Genomic DNA, 17,697 nt, shown 5'->3' on the forward strand with positions numbered 1-17,697 from the left:
CCGTGCACCATCTGACTGACAAAATCTCCACTCAGCTGGTAGAGGCAAGCTGTACTAGATGGTCTTGTTATACCCTTTGGGGCATGGACATACGAAACATTTAAACTGATGTAATCCATGTTACACAAACTCCTAAACTAGAGTCACTTCATCCAGTGTGGGTGGCGAACGCCACCTGGAAGAACCCAACGTGTTACTGGTGGAGGTTACAACACGATAGCTGCCGTCTGTTTGCATCCATCCGAACGGGTACGACCATGCAAAGAGGTTCCTTCACAGTTAACTACCCCAACGGCTGTGTTCCTGATCCTGGTGTAATTCACACTAGTATACAAGACCCAAGTCAATTATCCCAGATTAGATGTCCATCTGTCCCTGCCCTTAGCTCATTTGGGGGAAACAGAAGAATAAGGCGAAGAAGAACATTCACAAAGACTCAAGGTCAACTTGGTGATTGCGATCACTTAATGGAAGGGAACATTTTTTTTGTTCTCTCTTTTCCCAGTATCTTGTACAGCAGGATCTTGGTCCACACCTAGATCTTCCAGGCCCTGCCCCGATTACAAATGCTTATCAATAAATGTTGCAACACTTCTGCTCTGCTTCAAAACAGACAGGACAGGGACTCCAATTCTATTTCTATTCTCTGGCAGACCTGAGGCATCGCTTAGGGAGAGATTTTTAAAGGTATTTAGGTGCCTAAATCCAGCTGAAAGGAACGGGGGCAAGGCACCCAATGCTTAAAATTCTGGCCTTTAGATCTTGTCTTCAGTTCTCCATCATAGGGAAGATAATTCTTCCCTACCAAAAAGGCTTACTGACTGCAAGGTGCTTGGATAAGAAGGCCTGGGGGGTCCATAAAAGTGGCCTTACTAAATTCAAGAGTTACTTACAAGCTGCAGCATTGCAGCTCCTAGTCAGGCTCCAGGGCCCTAACGGGGCAGGGGACACAACTATTGAGAGTGAGCTCTCACCCCAAATGAATAACCAGTGCGAGAATCTCATATCACTTTAAACACTTCAAGATAGTCATTTAGCAGGATTTATGGCTGACCTAATGCGAATCCATTTCCTTTTTGTTTTTAATATGGGTCTGCTTGGAAAGTGTTATTCATTTCCTTCACGTTCCCGGCTTTATTTTCAGGACTAGCTAAGCCATCTTGATGCATTTGTTGAAACTCACAGGCTTCTTGAATGGAAAGTGGGGGGAAAAAAGCACGCACATGGTCAAGACACATGCAAGTGTGAGAACAAGCGTGCCGGCACCCCAAAGGGGAAGGCAAGCCCGAGAGCGCCAACTCAGTCATGTGAACACACCTGACAACAGCGAGCAAGTGTGGAAGTGCACAAGAGCACATGCTCCCATGTGCCAGGAGCCCAAACGGTCACCAGGACTGGTGATAACCTGCAAGCGTGCGAGGAAAGGCATGCACGAGCATGAGCGAAGCCATGTGTGCAGGCACCAGGGAGAAAGAGGTTTCATTCAGGAGCTTGGAGAAGGCAGCAAGAGGGAATACGTTCTAACAAAAACAATCCCGCAGTCCTCAGAGCTGCTGCTCCCAGGCCCATTTCCTCATGCGTTCCTTATTTTTGCTTTTAAAGAAATTCAATTTTTTTTTTTTTTGGGTACATTTCTGAACAACAAAGTCATTGTAGTCCTGCCTGCAAGACAGGTTTTTATTACAGCGCAGAGACAGGAGGGGGGGAGCGAAGGGGGAGAGGTCGGAGGGTCATAGCCCAGCTTGGCAGTGCTGCAAGCAGCATGTGGGTTCCACCGGGCTGTCAACACCACGGCCGTAAATCAAGGCTCTGGCTTCCAAGAGGCGGCTGTGCGCTCCCTGGTCGGCAGAGGCACTGGCAGGGTGTGTCCCAAAGAAAGAGCCGCTTGTTAATTTTCCACATTTCCAGCTATAAAGAACAAAGTTGCTTTCCGTCAGGCCTTCGATACCGTACACTCTCGGTTTCGAGGAGCAGCTGAATTTACGCAGGGGTCGGGCACGTTAGCGTGCACGTATATACAAGGAGCAGTTACGCATCCGAAGGTACGTGCATTGGCATAACACGCGTGCAGTTTGCCCGTGCAATTACACGGGCGCAGAGTAAGGACGAATACGCTGTTTTCAACGTAAGCCGGGCTGCACACGCTTTGCACACAACACACACCGATCGGACACCGCTGCAACTGCCTAGCTACAGTATAATTACATATTAGTACACACGCACCAGCTGCACAATCATCTGTTTAATCGGTCTCGGGTTTTTAATCAAGACACACGCACACCCCCCTTGAGAAGCCACCCAGTGGACCAACCAAAATAATTAGTTAAACTCAGCGATCGCCAACTCAGGGAAGTTACTCGAAAATAAGGTAGGAGCACGGATTTCAAGAACAAATAGTTATTGCAGAATCCCTCCTTTTGAGCACATTTGTTCTGGAAAAGTGTGAACTGTTCTGCCTGCTTTCAAAAGAATAAGAGCATACACACAAGGAGCTGGCGTGGAGTAACTATGGCACAACGACCTGCTGGGCAAAAACTATTTTATTCAATTCCCCCCACCCCAAAACAAGCCCTACAACGTAATAGCAAAACTGAGGCTATTTTAACGTGGTTACTGAAGGAAGGGTCCTTAGGCATAGGTTGGATTGACTAGAAGGGGCAAAGAGAGTGTTCCCCAATAAATGCATACAGGCAGGAGCACAGTACAGCTCCTTGTAGTGTGCAAGGTTTCAGCTTCTGTGTAAAAAACACACCACATCACAGGACCTAGAAAAAACAGTCATACCCCAAATGCAACTAACAGCCAGTCGGTTTTGCAGCACAGAGAGGAAGCAAAGCGTATGATCCGCTGCATCTATGAAAAGTCAAAAAAGTCCAAGAACTACAACCAACTGAACAGTGACCGATCCACCTAAGTGCCTCTGTGCACTGCTGCGGCGAGATCAGACGTATTCAAGGGCAAAAGAGGGGTTCGCGGGAGGGGGCTGGAGAGAGATGGGAACTAGGACAATGGTAGGCAGCAGTATAAAAGTACCACAATGAACTCAGACTCTGAAGTCTTTTGGTTGCAGGTTTCAGAACCAGAAATAAAAGCTTGCCGAGGTTTGTTGAAAGAGAGGCCTGGCTCTGCCGTTTCCTTCCAGATCAAAATGCTGCCAAGGTCCTGCTGTGTTCGGGACTGCTGAGCTAGGGGTCAGCCGCAAAGGCAAAGCTGGCGATGTGAAACCTCGAAGGGTGCATCTTCACTAGCAACGACGCCCTGTTCTTACCTCGTGTCTAACATGGACTTTTTGCAAAAAAAATGTTATATATACATTTATGTATATATAAATACATATATATATGTGTGTGTGTGTACACACACACACACACACACACACACACACACACACACACACATATATATAGGTCCATCTCCAGCACTCTGCCAAGTGGCCCCTGTGCTAACACACGTGAGTTAAAATCCACGGGAAAACAAGGCAGACTAATTTCCACATGCATGGAGTAGGTTGAGGCAACCCACTGAGTCTTCAGGGTGACAGCTCCCACGTGTGAATACTACAGCCTGCCTGGCCTTCACTTGGCCTTTACCTGGTGTAGCTCACACATGGCCAGGACGCACCTTTGTTTCTTCTCCTGAAGATAAAGACCTGAACGACCAAGACACTTTTAAAAGGAAATCCAGGGCTGACCGGAGGTTTGCTACCAAACTCCACAGTAAGTGACTGCTTCTATCTGGAAATTCTGGGCAGGTTCATCTCTGTTTTGCTTTCGAGCTTTTTAGCTCTTTCAAAGCACAAAAAACAAAAGGGAAAGGGGCTTGAGGGGCTTGCAGTGGGGAGATCAATCCCTGAAGATCCTTGCACGTTAGTGAGATTAAGCATCCCGCTAGGGCTAAGAACAACTTGTACAATCCCTGCCAGTCTGTGCCAAAGACAGATGATGAAGCATCATTAATTAAAATCATACTTCTGTATGATTCTTCTTTAAATATACCGCACTTATTCATATACTCCCCCCACCAAAAAAAAGACCAAAAAAGAGCCACGCATTTAGTTTTGGGAAGGCAGAATGAGAAAAAAAAATCCTTTTTAACTTAACTGTTCAGAATCAGTTTTCTTGTATAAGACACCTACCTCTCCCAAATCACTCATTTTGGAGAAAAAGAGAATCATGGTATGTGAGTGTGTATTATTGTTGCTTGATAACACACAAAGCCTGAGCTATCCGTGCTTTAACTCTATTAATTAAAAGGTGTGATGTTTTTCAATGAAATTGTTATACCAATTTAATCCCTTGCATGGCTGCAGCTGGTATAAACACGCTCAGTGGATTTCTAGTACCGACACAGCAGTATAACTACAAAGCATCCTTGAAAAACCGGTATACCTGCGGCCACACTGGGGGAGGCTATATCACTGTAACCGCAGTCTGTGCACATGTGCACAAGTGCAAGCTCAACACTGGACTCTCTATTCTTTCCATCTGTTGACTTTGCCCATTCGACAGCAGTTTATGTAGGCTCGCTTTCACCGTTTGCCCTGCAGAGTCCGTTTCCTCTGCTGTTTGCAGAGTTTTATGTTGGCTTCTCACACAGCAGAGGACAGAGAAAAATTAGTTTTTATAAAGGAAATGGGAAAATATTATTGTAAAGGCAAAAAAAAAATAAAAATAAAAGCAGAACCCACAAGGACCTGGGGACTTGGGCAGGTTTAGAACCTAAAGCTGCCTTTTTAGCTCTTTTTTGGAAACAGCGTAATTCCAAGGTTGCCCCTCCTCTTTTAAGGAATGGGAATTCAATGTCAGCTCCAGGAAGAGTTTTAAAAAAGGGGCACTGTAAAACAATCGGACCTCAGCAAGCCTGCCCGAGCGTGGCACAGAGCACAGGAGGGAAGGCAGCATCCTGCAATTACTTACACTTGCGCAATCAGAGTTTCACACTTGTCTGCACTCAGCCTCCCGGCCCCTTTCCAACAGGCACACAGAACAGCCTTGTCACCTCCAAACATTTGGCTTGCTGGGTTACTACAATAATCCATGCGACCCACCCATTTGTTGCTTGTGCCCAAGGACCCGGTTCCCATTTAACTGCACCTGAAGTTTAAAAAGGAGAAAGGCAGACTTTTGGTTTGGGAGTAAGGAGGCCTCCTCAAGGGTGACATCCTTTTATTCCCTACTCTGCTGATCTGCTGCCTGGCCCTCGGGAAATCCACTGACTTCTGTACCTCAGTTTTTCCATCTGTGAAATGGGACCATCACTACTTGCCAAGGAAGCCACAAGGCTAAATTCAGCGTGTGTGGCAAAATGAGCATGGTAATTTATTTCAGATGGGGAAAAGGAGGTATAGCGAGAAGAGGAAACGATTTTTCTTGGAGCTGCAACCAGCTGGTGCAAAAGGGTAGAAAACAATGAGGAGTCTTGACTTCCTGCTCCCCCATCTCCCAGACAACGTTGCCCTGCCCCCCACCAAATCTTTTCTTTAAATCTCCCGTTAAATTTACTCAGAAGCGCTCTAGAAATTAAAGAGGAGACGGAGAGGAAAAGGCAAGAGACGCAGAGAGAGAGAGAACAAGAGAGGGCAACGCTGCGGCTTGAACACGGCGCAGATCGGAAGCCCAGCCCGCCAAAGGAAACTGCGTTTCTCTAGCCAGCAACAGAGGTCTCCGCTAGACCCGGCATTAATGGCAGGGGGCACACAACGGGAGGGTTGTCTGCGGGGGCAACAGAGGTCTCCGCTAGACCCGGCATTAATGGCAGGAGCCACACAACGGGAGCTTTGTCTGCGGGGAGACGTGGGGACAGCCCCTGGTTTTACGAGGCACTGGGAACCCTGTAAAGTCTGCGCGAGTTTATTAAGCTGGCAAACGACCTGAACAAGAAGAATATGGCTCGTGCCCGGGCCAGGCCGCGTGTCAAAAGGGCACTGAGCCAGGCTGGTCCGGGGGAGCCGGGACGAGCCCCCGCCGCTTGGCTACGGGGACGCTGCGCGGCGCGGGCACAAGGAGCCGAGGGCGGCAAGGAGGCGCGGCTGGAATGCAGGCGGCCACCCCGCCCGGGCTCTCATGGGGGAATTTAATTCACTCCCTGCTGACTCTCTCACTTTGTTGTGCTCTGAAGCACGAAATTACAAGATTTACAGGAAAAAATGACATGGCCTTACAATCTCACACAGGGGCCTCCCCATGACAGCCACACAGCTCACCCAGAGGAGCCCCCCGCCCCCTCCCAGCCCTCCCCCTGGCCCAGCCAGACGCTCAGGAAGGGCAGGGAAGCCAGTAGACGAGTTGCAGGGAGAGCCGCGGGCAGTGGCGGGGCAGGGACGCGTGTGCATGGTTGGGGGGGGAGGAGGAGGACACGGCTTTTTGTTCCAGCCACCTGCTGCTCAAGGAGACGGGCACCAGCGTTGTTTCGGCTCAGCTGAGAGGCAAGCATTTTTCAACCCTGGACAGGCAATGGCAAGCACGCATGACCGCTTGGCCGGGGTGCTCCAGCCCCACTCAGTGCAGCAATATGGCACTGGGAGACGGTGGATGAGCCGCACCGCTCACAGTCCCTTCCTCTCTTCAGAGTGCGTGGGGATTGCAAGGCTGGATCAGAAATCAGGGTCCCTCCAGGCTAAAGTCCATCTCGGATGGACACGAGCAACATCAGAGGTGTAAAGGCAAAACCCCACAGCCACAAGATAACTCTTTTCTGGGAAATGCTTCCCTCTATCCCCCCAGGCTACAGTGACTGGGTGCTTTCAGATCCCCCTACCACAGCCAACCAAGGATGAGCCAAGCCTTCATGCTGCCTGATCGTGTGCAGTTTAAGCCATTGCAATGCTTGCGCTACTCCAAACTCAGCCTGATGGCTGGAAACCAAAGGGGAATTTGCAGGCTCTACTATCGAAATCAAGGTCTCCATGCTGCTCCCTGGGCCAGTGGTCCGGGGAGGATGGGAATCCATTGCTTTGGCCATTGTTTCAGAAGAAACAAATTGCTTCTCTGATCCACAAAATGCAATAGAGCTTGGGGCGCCTCCTGCCGCAGCGGAGGCTGACCTCAGCCCCTCGCTCGGGACAGACCCCGACCTGGAATGGCTGCAGGTCAGGAACGAGATGGGATTGCCTTATTTGTGCTCACCCGCCGCAGAGGGGAGGGAAGACGAGATCCAGTGATGAGGAACATCCATCTCCTGGAGCAGAACCATGCAGCTGGGACCCCTTTCTAGTAAATCCAAAGAAGCTGCCCCGCAAGTGAAGAGAAAACGTTCGCGGACACCTGGCGATGGTCTCAGCCCATAGTTTCCACCATAGGGAAAGCAGTGCTGCTGCCCGCACAGAAGCCTTGCTCAATTCATAACAGGTGCTTTCTCCACCAAGCTCAAAGCCCAGCTCCCCAACAAGGACCTGAAGAGCTGATAGACAGAACTGAATTGGGGAGGCAAAGTCATGAAGGCATGAAGTGAACCGGCAGCTTTGTGAGCCGGGATCTTCTGGGGGCCTCCTTGACCTGCACTCGCTGACCCCTCTCAATGAGCCAAAAGATAAGCCTCAAACACCAACATTAGTAGCTGGTTGACAACGTTATGTGCCCCTTAGACTCTCAGAGCATGTAAGAGGATGGCTACCCATAATCTTTCACAGCCTCCTTTGGAAAATACGTGAAAGAGAAATCTCCTGACTTTGGCTATGGCTACACAAGGCTGTTACCACTTTAAAGACAGCTGTCACCGTAAGGTAGATAGACTCTGTAACGTAGACGCAGCTCGGTGGGCAGGAGCATTTCTGCACCCCAGAGCCACACCACTTTCCCCCAGAGAAGCTCCATCAGCAGAAGACTTGTCCTACCTCCCAACAGAGCTGCATCCACATCAGGGTTTTCCCAGCAGAGGCATGTCAGCTGCGGGGAAGGAGTATGATCTCTTCATACCCCTCGCTGCCATCTCTGTAGCAAACTTCCAAGGTAAAGAAACAGCTTCCAACAGATTTTTTCCCCCCGCTTCCTGTTAATGATCTATGAACGGGGAAAGTGTTTGTTTTTTAATTGTATCCTGCTCTGTGGGGTTATTCAAGAGTCATTAGCATGATATCCGTAATTAGGAACGAATGGTTTGTGTCAAATTCATCATGCTCCTGAATGACTCCCTTTGATCAGCAAATTATCCCATAAAAAGTTAGTAACATCTAAGACACTTATGTCAACAGCTCAAACGACTTGGCTTCCGGCTTTCACCAGAGCCGGGCAACTTCTGCTGCGAGCCTGAAGGGAGGAAAGGCAGGGAGGCTTGCTGGTGGATTTGGAACATGATCTTCATAGCAATTTTGTGCCACGTGAAATTATTTTGGCTTTTACCGAGAAAGTCAATTTGTTAAAGCCCTGAGTTGGGATGCATTCATAGCAGCATCATATTGCAGCTTGCACTGTTCATGCACTTCAAGCATCTTTTTACTGCTGTTAAGTGCATCCACAGCAAGGGCGCACGTTACCTCTGAACTACACCAGGTTCAAGATGGTGAGCGTTTAGACCAGGGGTGTCAAACTCACTCCAGACCCCTGGCCAGGTCTACAGGACCAATGGTTGTGGCAGTGGCTGCAATGGTGGTCAGCAGGTGGCAGCAATGTGGCCATGCCCAACAAGGTGCAATGGCTCCAAATTCTACCACAAGCCATGCCCCTCAATTCCCAGCCCCGCTGGCTGGATACTGCAGCTCGGTGGGATGGATCCAGTCCGCAGGCTGTATGTTTGACACCCCTGCTTTAGACAAGTCCCTTTCTCTGCAGCAAGAAAGACTTGCCCGATTGCAACGTTCCCATCTGGATCCAGGTCCCAAGCTGCCCAGGATCAGGGCGTTTGGATCAAGTCTCACATATAGTTCTTCCTGTGCACTTCACGTTTGATTTTCAGCTGTTCCTATGAAGGCAGGTTGCTGAATGCCAATGCAACAAGAACTGCTAAGGGAAAAGAAAAAGAAGCGGCGGATTAATCCCACGTGTGGCAAACACAACGTCCAGGCAACAGAAATGCCATGCCAGCATCCGCTCCCAAGAGAAAGAATTCTGCTATGAAAACCCCCAGCCAGGATGCTTTGTAGAAGCTGTATGCGAGGGCTGTCGGGTAACGCACGCAGCATGGTTGCTTTCCATCTGATTAATAAAGTATATTCCCCCCATACTTTAGAAGCTCATCCCAAGTCAGGATGTGGGGATCCAGAAGGAAACAGTCTATTATCTGGGTTTTCACTCAACACATATGGCGATTAATTCCACATTAGGTTCTCCAAGAGGCTGACCCTCCTCGAGGCCAGACTTCATATCCCCTGGTCCAACTGAGTAAGCAAGTCAAGGGGCAGGTTGGCCTAGCAATGAAGCCGTGCCCCTGCATGAGACCAATTTGGTGCATTTCAGCTCGACCTGCCAGAGGAGGGGGATTATCCACTAAGATAAAAAGTCACCCTTAGCAATATCTGCTTGGTCTCCTTGAGGATAGCCCCAGCGGAGACTCAAGATTGAGGGCCACCATGAAGACAGAGCTTCCTTACAATCCAGGCAGGAAGGAAGCTTAAGTCGATTCTGCCCAAGTTGCTCTTACTCTGCAGAGAGAGAACTGCATTCATCAAGGGACACCACTCAGGTACTTTTTCTTTTTCAGTCTTGATCTGGCAAATCCACTCGCTTACCTGAAGGAGAGCTGGGTACCCAAAAGGCCCACGGATCGAGCAACCCAGGAGCCAGCCAACTTGGAGACATGAAAAAGTAGCTGGCCCAAGCTAGGGTAAGGCGACTGACTGGATGTAAGTGCCAGGAGCTCTCCCACTTAAGGACCTCTCTTCTTTATAGTGCTCCCCAACCTCAAAAACCCTTAGAGCTCAACATGATGCATATAGATGGTAAGGCAAATTTAAGAAAGAGGGATAAAACAGCACCATATTGAACAGCCAAGGCAGCTGCTGCGCATAGAGTAATGTTAAAATGCTCAGACACTATAATGAAGCACAGTGGTATATACACAACCTAAATGGAGCATCCCTTAGACAACCTGTGAGGCCCACAGTGACTGATGACTGTGACAGCCCAACCTGAAAGACCTTAGATTTTCCAGGGCAGGTGCTCAACCCTTGAGGGGAAAAGGAAAAGAAAAGCAGGCCCCTTTATGGTGCCTTAAGTCAGGCCTCCAAAATCATGAGATGCTTTGGAAAAATCTTGGCCTTCATACTTTCAAGCATTTATTCTACAAGGTACTTTTTATTTTAATGGCACATTTTTGGACTCCTAATAGACGCCCAGACGCTACAGCAGCGGAAATCAAGAGACCGACTGCTGTCTGCCATGCCAGGAGGAAAACGGATTCCCAAAGAGCACGGAGATGGTGAGACGCAGGCTGAAAATAACTACGGGGAATTTCCACCTGGAGGGGATCAAAGCTTTGAATGGGGCTTTAACCTCTAATGATTAAATAATAATAAAAAAAAAGAAAAAGCCATAAAAATTATATTAAACAGAGAAGGCGGTGGGGCAGGGGGAGGAAAGGGGAAGAAAAAGGGCTATAAAAACTGCTTCCACACCTATTTTTCTCTCTTTTTTACTCTTCCCCCCCAAAAAAGAGCTGGGGGGGCGGGGGAGGGAAGGACATTATAAATTATTTTTACACCAACCTCATAAAAATGATAGTGTCACATTCCAGAATCAAAACTATTAAAATAAAATGTGCGCACACACACACACACACATTTTTAGAGGGACACTAACTGTAAATGATGCCACATTGAAGAGCGTTCCCTTCGATCCCATCCCAACTTAATCAAAACCAAATGGCTCCAGGAGATCAGAATTAATAAAAGGACACCATTCTTTACTAAAAGGGATGGGGGGGGGGGGGGGGGTCCTTTTAAACTCACACTAGTCCCAGCTGTTCCTTTCAGTGCACCCACTCTACTGCTTCTGGACTTTATTCCTCTGCTCGCAACACTGCAGTCCTCTTAAGCGAGGGGTTAAACTGATTTCCACTAAGGAAGAATACGAGGACAAAGCTGGACCTTAGCTCCTGACAACCCCCCCCCCACCCCACATTATAGATATATATTTATATGCATATAAATATATATATGCATATATCAGCATTTATGTTCATTCAAAGATGAAATATAAATCAGGAAACCTAATAGAGAGATGAGTTTCACTTAAGTACTCTGGTCTCATTTTTATCTTAAATACCCTAATAATAGCATATTACTCAATATATTTGAAATGCGATCACATGCTTTTATAGCAAGGTATCATTCATACCAGAAAGCTCCCCCCTCCCTTTCTCCTTTGAAATATGAAAAACGGCTGATTCGGTTTTATTTTCAAGCCTTATTTTTGTTTAATAACGTAACATTTATTTTACATATGTCTGCAATAAATTGTATTAAAAAAAAACAAACCCAGAACAAATATTAGAGTGTGCGGACGGGATGGTTTTTCCAGATGGAGTTTGGAAGCGGAGCTACTGGAAAGCCTTTGCTGGACGGGTTCAGACACAGGAGGAAGAGTGGGAAGTTCATGATCACAGGATGGCGAGCAGAGTGGAGCGGTCCGAGGCAGGGATTTTCAAGAGCAAGCTCAGACGCTCCCATTCCCTTCTGGGGTAAACCGGGGCTGGAGACCCTGATCTCCCCTACAAACTCCCCCAAGTCAATGTAAGATGGGGAAACTCACCCCCCCACCCCAGGGTGAGCTGCCAGGAGCTGGCTGGGTTTGGGGCCTGGGTGGAAGGGAGGGGGTTGGTCTTTACAGGTGTTTTTTGAAAAATTCACAAGGATCAAATCTCATTTTAGTCTGAAAGCACAGGTCTCCAAATGGCTTGTCCAGGACAAAATCCTTCCCCTCGCCCCCCCACGCTCCTTTCTCCCAGACCTCTCCTCTCATGCCTCCTCCCTCCAACCCCCACTCCCCGTCATCTTCCTTTCTTGCCCCCCTCCTCTTCTTGTGTCCAGTCCCTTTGCCTCCCCTTCTTGCTTGCAAGCCTCCTCCTTCAGACTCCCCATCCCCTCCTCCTCCCCCAGCTGCCCGAAGCTGGAAAGTTCCCTTGTCTGTTCTGAGTCCCACACACAAAAGGAGCGCCTGCCCGTGACGAGTGACCCGTGGGATGGCAGAGCCCCCCCCTCCCTTCTCCCCCTGCTTCTCGCTCCCGCCCTGTAACAAAGAGACTTCAAGCAGCTCCAGTCTTCCCTAACTCTTCTAGGTCAATGTCTGAGTGCCGGCACAGCTTGGAGACGAGTGTCCTAAGTTCCCATCTTCCCACCCGGATGGGAAGCTGCCCCTCCTGAGCCCTGCGATTGGCGGGGGGGCCCCCCTCCCCTCCCCTCCCCTCTTTGATGGGCCCTACTTTTGGCTCAGACTGTCACAGGGGCTGGACTCATCTGGCTAAGGTCAGTTGGCTGAAGCTAGTTAGCCTCTCCTTTGCTCCAAGGCTAGAGATCGTGGTTGCCATTGAACTCCACCAGGACAAGAATTAGGTTCCCAAGTGGCTTGGACTTAAAAAAGGGCCAAATTCCCCTCTGCCACAAGTGGGAGCATCTCTTTTGACTACAATTGCACGGTGACTAGTGGCCATTTGGGTCATCTTCCCCTCCTGCCCCAGTTCTGTCCTGCTCCAGGCCCATGTCCCAGGCTTGGGTGCGACTGGTAGAGGAGAACACCAAAGCACCCCGCCCTTTGCGTCAAGACAGCCATCGATGCTAGCACAAAAAGGCTGTACCTGTGTATGAGGCTGGGCAAGAGCAGGAAGGGCTGCGTATAAAAGAGGAAGGACGGCCAAGAGAAAACGGACCTGCTCCTTTTGGTCTGTGGTTGCCCAGAGGCTTAAAACCTCCTGCGAAGACAACGGTGACAGATCCTCGGGTGCTGGACGGAAACAGGCAAGACAGCGCACCAAGCCGCACCATGCAGACACTGAAAGCAGACACCTTCCCCGTGGGCTGGGCCACGACATCCACGTATGGAAGTCACTCGCTGACCTCCAGCCGTTTGCTGGGGCGGGGGCAAAGAGCACGGCGTTAGGGGCATGGAGCTGAACTCAAGAAGGGACAGCATGGGTCCGAACCCAGGTTTCTTGCACTCCACGGGCTTGCAAAAAAAATAAAAGCTTTGTATCTACATTGTACCTTAGAAGCTCATGCACACAAGTCACTCACCGCAGGAATGTCACTCACCGCAGTAATGCAGCAGCCTGTGCATCCCCTAAAAGAGCTCATGACAACTTGCAACACCAGCAGCGGGGAAACGGAGGGAGGCCAAATGCAATGACTCAATTGTGGCCAAAGCAGCGGGCCCCGCATCTTATTGCTTTTCCAGACCTAAGATATGCAAAAGAGTGCAATGACTTCGGGTGCTCAATGGGAGAGACCTTGCTGAGTGGGAACTGAGTGTCTCAAGCTGGGCACTTTGGAAAACCTAGGCTGGGGGGCACGTGAGATTTGGAGAGAGCTAATGCAGCACCCTAAACCCATCACGTCACAGGTCTTGTGCTCGTGCTCAGTATTGCACAGGCGGGAGAGCTGCTTGCTCACAGCCCAGGAGGGCGGGGGATGCCAGGCAGCCCCGCCTTGACACGGATTTGAAGAGTGAGTTGTGCGGGCTCCAGCGAGGTGCGTTCGGCCACGCTGCGGCATGCCGCTTGACACCAACATTTCCCAACCAAAGGCTGTCGGGAAGCGGGGGGGCACACGGTTCTCCTCCACCCAGCCCCCCCGGCCACCAGTTTCCACCAGGACCTTCCTCCCGCCGGGATTATGGACGGGGAGGCCGTGCACCAGTCCTTCCAAGCCATCTTGCAGGGGTAGGGAGGGCAGGGACTAGCCCCCAAGTTAAAAACTCATTAATGTGTAAAGACCGGGGCCCTTTTGAATCTCGTTACAGGATGTTAGCATGCTGGAGGTCTCTTGACGTTCCCACAGCAACCACTGTGGGAGATCCCAGACGCTAGGCAACCCTCCCATGACCCCGGCTGACCTTTCCCCTCTGGCGACCCCCGCGACAATGTAAGTGCGCGCTATTGAATCCCAGGACGCTTTTCAACTGGGCCCCACCATTGAAATCCAGGGATTTAACCCTAACGCTATCACGTTGGCCGGGGGGTGGGGAAGAGATCCCTCCACCTCCTTGAGACATGGCCTGCGGAAACCATTCAGGAAGCTCTCTCTGCCAACTCAGACCCCAGGCTAAATCTGGGGCGAGCCTTTGCTTTGCTCGACAGAGATCAGCTCTGCAGGTCTCAGGCTCAGGGGGCGCTTGCATCCCGTGCCCAACGAGGACGCGATTCTGGTCTTGGTTAGCCATGCTGGTCAACACAGATCTTATGCCACTTGCAGCACCTATACGATGCAACAGGTGCCGAGGGCTTCTCTGAAGAGAAAAGCACGATCCACCAAAGAAAAGCAGCATCTTTGGGCCAAAATCACTCTCGCCTCCTTCATTTTGTTACCAAGGCAGGTGCCCTGGCGTGCCTACCCACCGGACAGGCCAAGGGCACATGGTCAAACACCCTCTTCTCCTGCGCGATCAGCCATTCTGCTCAGAGGAGCATGTGTCCGACTCTCCTCTGGGGAGGATTCAGCTCAGCTTGCCATATTCTGCTATTGAGGAATGTACGTGGCTCGAGCAGACCATCTAAAAGCCTACACAGGTGCATTGGGTACCCAGGTTGTAGCCGTATCGGTCTAGAGGAAAAGGCAAGCGGGACTCGTAGTAGAGATGATCTCTTTTATTAGACCAACAAGATTTTTGCAAAAAAAATTCTTCCATTGCAAGCTTTTGGGCACAAAGGCCCTTCATCAGGCATCGGAACACAGGATTGCTCCCACCAAGCCAAGGCACATTGCAAAAGGAACTGGACCTAATTTGGGGCCGTAAGAAGACAAAGGGAGGAAAGGCCTCCCCTTTTCATGAGTGCCCCGTTCAGTTGCTTTGCACTTTAACGGGAGGCACACCAGCAAGAATGGGTGGGAAGCTGAGAACCAGCAATCCCAGCCAACAGGGATCTGCTGGGTCCCAGAATAGCAGGCATCTCCAGCTCAGAGCGGGAAGGAGGGCCGAGCTTCCCGGCCCACCGCCCAGGGGTGCTGCCGGCTCTCCCCTGGCCCAGACCAATCCCCCTTCCAGCGCTCAAGTTCAGCCACCCCCTGCCTCTTCTCTCCCCCCTTCCCCCACGGGACCCAGTGCCGGCTGCAGGTCGCACAGCCGCCTCGGTCCTTTCATCTCTATTTAAACAAGCTCTTCAGCTCTGCCCGTTGCGTGGAAACAGACACTCCGTCTTGTTCAAAAATGACGTGCATGCTCTCTCCAGCGCTGTTTGTTTCAGTCTAAACTCCTGTCAGATGCCTGACTTCTGACTCTCTCTGTTTATCTCTCTCTCCTTCTGTCACCTCATTACTCCACAGCCCGGCTCACGTTTCCAGGCCTTGTTTACCCTGCGCTCAGGAGATGGGCACTGGCGCTGCCCGGGAAGAACGCATTATACCGGCGGTAACCAGAAGGAAAGAGCAAGCGGAGGCCGGGCTCGAACCCACGGCCGGGGCCTTCGAGATCCAGCGCTGCAAGCACGTTCCAGCCCCACCATCAACATCCCTTCTCCAAGGGACCCCACCATTGCTTCCAAGCTCACATGCCCTCCACGTGGAGGTAGGCATGGCTTCCCAACGCAAGCACAGGGCCAGAAGCCAGAAATCCCCTGGTTCTAGTCCCAGCTCTAACCTTTTTCCATCTCAACCCCCATTTTGGCCTTAGGAAAGCCACTTAATTCCTACCCAAAGCAAACTTGCAGTACCCTCCCTGGGAGTTATCAGCGGAAGAAGACTTGTAAAGCTCTAACAATGCAAGTACCTGGCTCTAGCCTGGGGAGAGCGTGCTGGAAACCTCCCAAGTATTTTGCAATCCCAGATGATGTTGCATGTTGCGAGCCTTCTTTGGAAGCCGTGTGGGGAACAAAGGATTGAAGACCTGGGACAAGAGATCGCTGGGAGCGGCTGGCGGGTTTCAGCCCGTGCACGGTTTCCTTAAACCCTCTGGGGAATTCATACAGTTAAAAAAAAGGGGGGGAGGGAGAGCAACAGACGGCATTTGAAGAACTGCAGCTCAAATCGGGACACAGGAACTGTCAGACAGGAACAGCCCAATGGTCCAGTAACCTGCTTTCAACAGGGGTAAAATGGTAGATGCTTCTGAGGAAGGTGGAAAACCTTCATAAAGCACCTAATTGTGCAAAACTCTATATATGAGGACATTTATTCCTGACCCCAGCTGGCGCTCAGCTTGTTCCCTGAAGCATGAAGATTGATGGGCCTTAGGAATTTTTATCCAAGCTACTGTCATTGCAGATGTCATTTGGATTTGGAAGTTTACCAAATCCTGTGCCTTAGCAGCAGCCTGTCCAGCGAGTACCTCAGGGCAATGATGCAGGGGCTCAAGTCAGTCATCCTATGCTCTCTCATTCCGGGATGATATGATTCAGGTGTAGCGGTGGGGAATCATTAATCCCCCATTCGACGCATCTGCCTTGGGTACCAACCAAGATCAGAGACGCAGGAAGTTTCTCTGCCTGTTTCTCCTCCGTCTTTGCAATCCTCACCCTGGGATGTGGCTTTTTTTAACGTGTGCAGAGCCAGCTACTCTGCTCAGGGCACACAATTCCTTCTCTCACCTCCAGAGGGAGGGATACGAGCTGCAGCTTGGCATACCTCTTCCAGCACGGTATGGACCCTCCACGCCAGGCTTCCCGGTAGTCTAATCACTCCTTATTAGCAACCCAGATCAGCTAGGAGTCCCACCAGCCCGGGGCAATGAGGATACAGACACAGCTGGAACTTCAGCATGGGGAAATTGTGCAAAGGCTAAGGAACCGGGGAATCTGGAAGAGGATCGAGGCTGGGTATTTTCTCTGCCTCAGCCCACAACCCAGTCCCCACGGAGCACTTTGTAATGCGCTCAGTGGTACAGCAATCAGACAACCACAACTGCTGGGCAAGATCCCAAACCATGTTGATTTGTATCCCAAAGCCTATCCCCTTCTTCCACAAGGCCTGCTCCTCTTCCTGTCCTGTCCTGTCCAAAGTGCATCTGAACTGCCCTCCATCCAACCAAGCTTCGCTATGACAGTGTCTGGATCATGCAGCGTCAGCCTAGTAGTTCTGACCATCCCACCCTTCCCATACGGTAGGGGGTGTCCCTAGCACAAAACAAAGATCCAGAACCACCAACCGTAGCACCACGCCATGACTGGAGAGAGGTCACAGATTCAGGGATCCCCAATTCTGCTCCCACGACAAAGCATGCAACCTGGGCCCCTCCTTGAATTATCAGCAGTGCAGCCAAGTAGCAGCTGCCAATTCCACAGCTGCTATTACCTGGTGCAGGGTAGGGCGTGGAGGGGACCCTGAACAGCTGGCCTAATGGTTACAGCAGCTAGAACAAGGAACTCGGAGCTAGGATGTCTGCCACCCGCTCACTGCACCATTTTGGGCCAGTCTCTTCCCGTCTGTCTCTGACCTGGAACCAGGCGACTTCCCTTCCTTCAAGGGAAGGAGTTACACGGCTTGGCAGAGCCGCCTTCCTCCTGTGCTTGGGAAACCTCCAAGGGAAAAGGAGGCGGGCCCCTGAGAACAAGCAGCCCCTGCGTGCAGCGTGTAGGGCCGTGCCGCGGAAGGGGGCACCCTGGGGCGCGCGCGAGGCGGGGGCG

General features: G+C 50.7%; 1 protein-coding gene across 7 annotated transcripts in view; it reads right to left on the reverse strand.

Annotated features, from left to right (window-relative positions):
- Positions 1-17,697, reverse strand: part of FOXP4 (forkhead box P4) — a 124,450-nt gene that overhangs the window by 66,212 nt on the left and 40,541 nt on the right. The gene's annotated exons all lie outside the window — the stretch shown is intronic.

The sequence above is a fragment of the Alligator sinensis genome, unplaced genomic scaffold (assembly GCF_000455745.1).
Source record: "Alligator sinensis unplaced genomic scaffold, ASM45574v1 scaffold872_2, whole genome shotgun sequence".
Taxonomy (NCBI): domain Eukaryota; kingdom Metazoa; phylum Chordata; order Crocodylia; family Alligatoridae; genus Alligator; species Alligator sinensis.